Below are 7,563 nucleotides of genomic sequence, written 5' to 3' on the forward strand. Positions count from 1 at the left end.
CACGCACACAGACACACGCACACTGGAAATCCCAGAGACGGGTTAGATTTCCTCACAGACCAGCATCAAACACTCAAACCTTTAAAACCCCGCCCTTGCCAAGCGTGAGGGGCAACCACACACTCTGACCTCTGACCTCCGGAACACAGACATCACCCGCTGGTTTAAGTCACTCCTGAGGTCCTGCTTTTTACATTTGAGCTTTTTGTCTCCAGCAGTTTGGACAAAAGGGTGGAGCAAACTCCTCTCATCAAACCAGAGCTCCGCCTCTCTGGGCTCGCCTAGCCCGTTGTCATTAAAACGCACCAAACGGCACAAACACGGTGGGGCTGTCGGTGTCGGGCCTCCCTCTGCAGCAGTCTGACCTCTGACCCTTTAAACAGTTTCAACAAACTGTTCGAGCACAGCAGGAAGTGAAGCACCTAAGAGGAAGTGAAACGGTTAATAATAATCCCGATCGCAGCTGAAACCGGAACCTCTCCTCCGCTGCGAGCGGCGGTTTGTCTCGCACACCTGAAGAAGCGCCTGGTTTTCTCACGCTCCCTGACGCTGGTTAGAGGTCAGCGCTGCGATGATACGGCGTGAGGGAAAGTAACACAGGTGTGTAACGAGGTCACCAAAGTACATGAAACTATGTACTACAAACGTGGAACCATGAGCAGGAGGTCACCTGACCTACAGGTACAGCCAACCACCTGCCTCCATCTGCTCCTATCCCAGCATCGTCCTGCGCCGCACAGACATCTGCACCTGTGCAAACCAAACATCAGCTGATCACCTGTCACACCTGACTCAGGTGATGTGAGCCACATGTCAGGTGTGTTGTTTGGGCCAAACGCCTGAGCTGTCGATGCCTGACTCCGCCCAGGTGAGGCTCAGGTGTGCTGTTCTGTTCGAACCCAGAGGTTACGCTCACACACATGCAGTGAGGGTGAGTGTGTGAGAGGAGTGTCTGAGCTCTGCTCGGGTCTCTAGCTTCCACAGACTGCACGCTTCACTTCCTGCTGAGCGACGCATCGATCACCAAACCGACCAATCTGGCAGCTCCAGCAGGACCGTGCCGAGCTAAGAAGACGGCGAGGTTTTACTGACCACGAGCACGACGAAGCCTAACACACGAACAAACACAAACGGGCTCTTACTGCGATCGTGGATCGGTCCGTGCGTCCAGGCTGACGAGCTGTCAGTCACACGCCTCGCTCGCTGCAGCGCGTTAGAGCGAGCGGCTGCCACAGGAAGTGAGCGGTGCAGCGAGGGAGAAAAATAGAGCTTTCATTTCCAGTGTGAGCGCGAGCGGCGAGGCAGGAAGGTGTGAAAGCAGCGCTGTTTCCCCCGAAGTAGAGGTGACAGCAAACAGGAAGTGGGTGTGTCTGTGTGTGTGTGTGTGTGTGTGTGCGTGCGTGCGTGTGTGTGTCTGTGTGCGTGCGTGCGTGCGTGTGCCCGGTCCTCACACGTTTGAAGACATTTTTGAGGCTCAAAATGTGGTTTTAGTGTCAGGGTGACCATTAGGTTTACGTTCAGGGTCAGGCGTTCATTCATGGTTAGGGTTCGCAGCTAGGAAACCATTATGTCAATGAAGGTCCTCACTAAGATAGCTGAACGGGGTTGTGTGTGTGTGTGTTAACTGGTAACTGGTACTAGCCACTGGGGGCGGGGTTTGTTGAATCACAGCGCCTCTGTGTCTCCCGGGGCGTCACGCTGCAGTCACTCACTGGCATCAGCAGCCTCAGTGACGTCACTGTCACATGACTGCCTGCGGCTGCGGTCACTCGCTCACATTTTCCCATCAGGCTCTGGGTGTTACGAAGGTGCTTCACTTCTTACCAGGTACATCACCATGGTAACCAATGCCGCACACCTTCGAGATTAGAGATCGACAGGTAAGAAACCATCACCTGCTGACCAATCAGATCTCAGGAAAAGGGCGTGAGCCCAGGAAGAGTCGTGTGTTTGCGTGAGCGTCGGTGACAAGAACACTATTGTTATTGGTCTGTTAGGACGAGCATGTGACCCTGTGTCCAATCAGGAAGCGTCCAGTCCCAGTCTGGCATTTTATTTTTTATTTCCTGTCAGACCATTAAACTTCCCCCCGTCCACCGCTCCGAGGCCGCGGCGCCCGTTACCTAACGTTAGTCATACCGAACGCCGCAGAGAGCAGACCGAGGGAACCGTACGAGCATGCTCAGTAGTTCACCTCCACACCGTAAACACATTTAACCCGGATAAAACCCCGACCTTTAACCCTGACCGTCGGTGATCAGCTGGGCTGATGTGCACCTGAACCACGCCCACTCAAGTTTTACTTGGATGCTTTCTGCACCCTCGAAAAATGTCAGGTGATTACTCAGCGGCGCGCAGTTCGCTGAGGGACCAGAACAAAACCACAGAGCGTGCATCAGAGGTTAGCGAGCACGCTGCCTGAGCAGCTTACTGGGACCGCCCTCAGAACCACCCAGAACCTCTGATGTGTGCGTGAGATTCGCTGAGGCACAGGTGAGGTCATCGGGTCATCAGGTGGTTTCACGGGGACACAGTGAAGGACGCACTTCTGATCCTGCTCCACACTTCTGGAGCTTCAGGGATGTGCAGCTTTCTGAAGAACAACCTCAGTGAAGCCGACCGGCATCATCATCATCATCGTGATGTCACTGAGTGCCTGTCACTCCAACTGCACCGGCCTTCTTCTTCTGTGGTCTCTTTAAAACAAACACTAAAACTCTTCATTACGGCCGCCTGAGCTCAGCAGCTCTCAGCTCCTTCAGAGCCCCACAGCGCAGCCGCCGTCGCTCAGAATCCACAGCAGCAAAGTTATTCAGTCCATAATTAAATGAATTCTTCGATCTGATGACAGCAGGGAGCTGAAATTTCCCAGAACTCTGTCTGTTACTCTGAGTCGCCTTCACTCCGTGTGACTGAAGCTGCTCTCGTATCCCAACCCGTCCTCGGCCCTCGGAGCTTAGAATCCCCCAGCAAGCCGAGCTATTTAAAGCATCGTGACAAAGGCCGGGGACGGTCAGCGACGCTCCGGCTGCTCCTTAAACTCTGACCGGCATCCAGAATATTCCTCACACAGACAGCACGGAAGGAGGTCCAGATACACGAGGCTAAATTTAGTCTGTCCACAGAGCGCCGGAGCTCCGAGGACACACTGCCAGCTTCCAAAATTAAGTCACATGATGATGATGCAGCAACCGTGACGAAGAAGAACAACCGAGACACACAAACAGGCAGCAGGACGAAGCTTCGGCGTCTGCTTCAGTCACACCTCAGACCACAGCTCCTGGTCCCATATAGGACGATGATGTCATCACGGATAACAGTGATGACATCAGGAAACACCAATGACAGCACAGGAAATAAAACGCTATTCATCACAGTGTCTGCTGCTTACAAACAGTCATCAGATCATGTTGTTATTGTTAGTGTCATATTTGTCAGGTGAGTCCAGGTGAGCACCTGAACCGGAGGATAAACATGGAGGACACGAGAGAGCAGCAGGAGACAGGAATGGATTACAGAGGACATCCTGAAACAGGATCTGTGTGTGTGTGTGTGTGTCTGTGTGTGTGTTTTAGTGTTGAAGGTTTGGAGGCTCAGCAATAAACTGAAGGACAAACAGAGCAGCTGACGCACCTGTGCACAGGTGAGCCGCTAGAATAAAAACTGAAGAGCACGAAACTAACAGCTGACCGTCACCAAGCAGCAAACCTGCGCTTCCTCCGAGCCAGCAGTCAGACTTCCTGTCTGCCCTAAAACAGGAAGTTATACCAGCCCAAAACAAATATGCTACCCTTTCAAAATAAAACCACAGATTCAAAACACGACAGCTGCAGGCAAACACCGAGTGTGCGGTGTGATCGTCCTGACTGAGCGACTCCTGCATGGTTCAACAGACTAAAAATGACCTTTGACCTCTGTTTGGTGATGCTGTAGGTCGCTGGTTCGATCCTGTCTACTCCACATATGGGGCAGCAAGCTAATCCACGGGAGCGTGCAGCGTGCGCGTTGGGCAGGAACTGCGCCTTGTAGAGCAACACAAGAATCAGACCAATCAGGCGTTTTCCTCAACAACACGCACGCTGTGTCTTCTGCATGTTGTTGTTCCAACATGGCTGACACCCACCTCCCCACCGAGGTCAGAGGTCATTTCTCAGACTCTGCTCTAAAAGGCCACACTAAATCGATCTCAAGTTCACTCGTGTTATTCTAAAGGAAAAAGGAAAAAACTCTGGACGTCGGCCAACATGGCAGAGCACGCTCAGACCGCTGAATCCATGACAACACGCACAGCTAACGGGTCAGAGGTCAAAGTTCAGCTTCCCCCTTCTGAGTCCACTTCAGTCACAGGAAGTCATCTTGCACTGACTGTGGATCAATCCACTGCTGAAAATAGTCCCTGCAGACTTCAGCTTCAGGAAACCTCCGAGGCCTTTTTAAAAACGCGGACGTGTGGCGACCGTTCAAAAACACTTCCATCACAGGAGGACAGAGGTCAGAGGTCAGCCCGACCAGTCCCGTTACATAACTGTCAGCTCACGCCCCGCAGCAACGTTCGGGACATGAAACCGTCCAAATGGAGGCTGAGTCGTTGCGTAATGTCCTGGAAACAGAGTCGCTCACGCGTCCCAGTTCAGCGCGGAGGCAGTGAACGCATCACAGGAAGAATGCTGAGCCCCAAGTCTGCAGACGCGGCGTTCCAGTTTATGCTCCAGTCGGCTCGTAACGCTCCCATCCCACCACATTCTGCACCCCTAAAACCACCCAGTGCTAAAACCAGCACTAACCAGTCCTCATGCACAAACCACTAAAACTAAACCAGCTCCTGACCGGGTCTCAGAGTCGACCCACAAATTCAGTCCATCACTATTTACAGTTAGTCAGGTCAAAGGTCATCCAGGTGGTACACCGAAGGTCAGATTATGAAGATGAATGTGATGAATGTGACCACGCCCCCTTTATGGTTGCAATGGTAATAACCTGCTCATGTGTAACCAGCTCCGTTTCAGCTCAGAGTAAAGGTTAAAGGTCACCTTCATGTATCAAAGGTCTGAGCAGCAGGTCTCATTTCTAACACGAGACAGGAGCGTGTCAGCAAAAAAACCACAGACGTCCAATCAGGAGCAGGGATAGCTCAGTAGGTAAAGTGGTCGCCCCATGATCGGAAGGTCGGCGGTTCGAATCCACTTAACGGCTACCCTGAGGTACCCCTGAGCAAGGTACCGTCCCTACACACTGCTCCCCGAGTGAATGGGTCAAATGCAGAGAAAAACAAGTAATTTCCCCATGGGGATCAATAAAGTATCCATTATTATTATTATTATTATTATTATTATTTAAATAACTGCTACGAGGCCACGCCCTCTGATGACATCACACAGTCTGGGCGGTTTTCAGCCTTCAGGTGTGCAGCAGGTATGTTATCAGCGTCTGACACGCTCCTGTTCTTTGTGATCCGTCACATGACCGCGGCTTCGCTCTGCAGCTACAAATTCTTTGCAAGAAGCGACACGTCCTGCGGGCGTCTCAGGTTTCCTCGCCGCCACAGCTTTGCTGCGTTTACCTGTTCTAGTCACACGGACCAATCACATCCAAGCCAGGCCTCAGGAAGGAAGTCATGTGACTTGCATGAAGCTGGTTTCACATCAGAATTATTAACATTTCATTTTCAGTTCGAGTTATTTTGAGTTCTTTTTTATATTTTATTGAATTTTAAATACATTTATTTTTTATTTCCTCGATTGTTGCTGCTCGTGTTCACTTTTCCTCCTTTGTTAATCGCTGACCTGCCGTACAATGAAAATATGAATCTATTGATTGCTGTTTGTATCAGCAGCAAACTGATCGATCGGTATTGATCAGTTTTAATAATAATAATAAATAATAATGGATTGCATTTATATAGCGCTGTACAATCCCACTGTTCACTCACTCTCACATTCATACACTGGTGGAGGCAGCTACAGCTGCAGCCACAGCTGCCCTAGGGCAGACTGACAGAGGCCAGGCTGCCACATCGCGCCATCGGCCCCTCTGACCACCACCAGTAGGCGGCAGGTGAAGCGTGTTGCCCAAGGACGCAACGACCGAGACTGTCCGAGCCAGGGCTCGAACCGGCAACCAGATGATCAGATGATCGAGCTCACCGTGCTGATTTCTGATTTGTCCGTTTTAATAATCTGATGATTTCGTTCTCCATGAAAGCAAACCTACAACACAGACAGGGACAAATTAAAGGAAAAAGAACGGGAAGGTGAGCTTGGCTCTGACTGAGGAGGAAGGAGCCTCCGTGGATTTCACCTGAGCTCAGGCTTTGTGGTTGCAGGTTAGAGGGCTCTGTCTACCTTCAGGAGTTTGAGGATGATGGTGGAGCTCAGTGCTGGAGGAGTGATGCAGAAGAGAAAGCAGCAGCAGCTTCCTTCATGCAGGCTTTTCCTTTAATTTGTCCCCCGCTGAACATGACTCGTAGGTGCAACAAGGAGACAGACAGGTGTGCAGACAGGTGCTGGTGCTGGGGGGGACATCAGCTGCGGGACATCCAAAACCTCCTCCACAACATCCCAGCGGGGTTCCATTATCGGACAGGGCTCTGCACGCGTCATTTCCACGCTTCAATAAACAGGTTCGAGACTGAAGAACGGTGAAAACCACCACATAGCTCCGGGTTAGGCCTTCTCTGAGCCCGCGGACCGACGCTGGCCGCCGCCGGAGCGCCGAGCGGCCCCAGCTGGACGCGGGTTCCATTATCGGACGGAGAATGGCCGCCTGGGTGCGCTCGTTTTTGAGTCCCGTTCTGCGCGTTTACCGCAACGCGACCCGCTTTCGCGAACAGCGGGATCACGGCGAGCCCACCGAGGCCCGCTGGAGCACGGTTCCGTTCCTCCCGGTTCGCACACCGGGCAGCTGTAGATGTTGACATTAAACGCGGTTCCGTTAAGCTAGTCCCACCCGCAGCTAGCGCGGCGGTCGCTCCGAGTCGCGCGTGAAACACGGCCCGTTCTCCTCGGCCCCTCCGGTCCCCGGTACCTGTGTGTCGGTGCTGGTTGTTCCCGCGGCGGGCTCTACGGTCCATGATCAGGTCATTCTCTCACATGTGACGTCCATGTTTGTCCGTCTGCTCCGACGAGCCGCAGCAGGCAAGCAGCCAATTGGCGTCAACAGCGCCGACAGCTTCCGGTAAACCCCTTCAAAATAAAATCATTTTAAACGGCCCTCAACCACAACAACAAAATTCCACAGTCTCGTTATTTCGCCATATTAATTAACACAATCGTTACATTTGATATGGTCTAATGTTATTATATATTAACGCTAACACAGCGAGACAACCAGTCACTCTCACACCTGTGGGCGAGAACCCACGCAGACTCGACACAGACTTCCTGTGAGACACCCCCCACCCGAGTAACCAGGTAAACATATCTCTCTCAAGGGTTCATAAATATACTTATATAATAATACTCTGAAAATTCAAAAGGTATGTTCTGAATAAAATAACATCAGAATATATTTCCGTTTTTCATATTCAAGTAAACAAAATGGTGTTTTGATCCTTATTAATACAAA

General features: G+C 51.6%; 1 protein-coding gene across 2 annotated transcripts in view; it reads right to left on the reverse strand.

Moving 5' to 3' along the window:
* Positions 1-7,154, reverse strand: part of LOC143421190 (DENN domain-containing protein 4B-like) — a 25,981-nt gene extending 18,827 nt beyond the window's left edge. The window contains exon 1 of one of the 2 annotated variants that reach the window (XM_076890367.1): positions 7,024-7,154. The gene's annotated coding sequence lies outside the window, so the exon portion shown is untranslated. Of the gene's footprint in view, positions 1-1,142; positions 1,359-7,023 lie in introns of those variants that run through there. The other variant, XM_076890368.1, reaches the window with a different exon arrangement.
* Between the last annotated feature and the right edge of the window lie 409 nt (positions 7,155-7,563).

Source organism: Maylandia zebra, linkage group LG11 (genome assembly GCF_041146795.1).
Source record: "Maylandia zebra isolate NMK-2024a linkage group LG11, Mzebra_GT3a, whole genome shotgun sequence".
Classification (NCBI taxonomy): domain Eukaryota; kingdom Metazoa; phylum Chordata; class Actinopteri; order Cichliformes; family Cichlidae; genus Maylandia; species Maylandia zebra.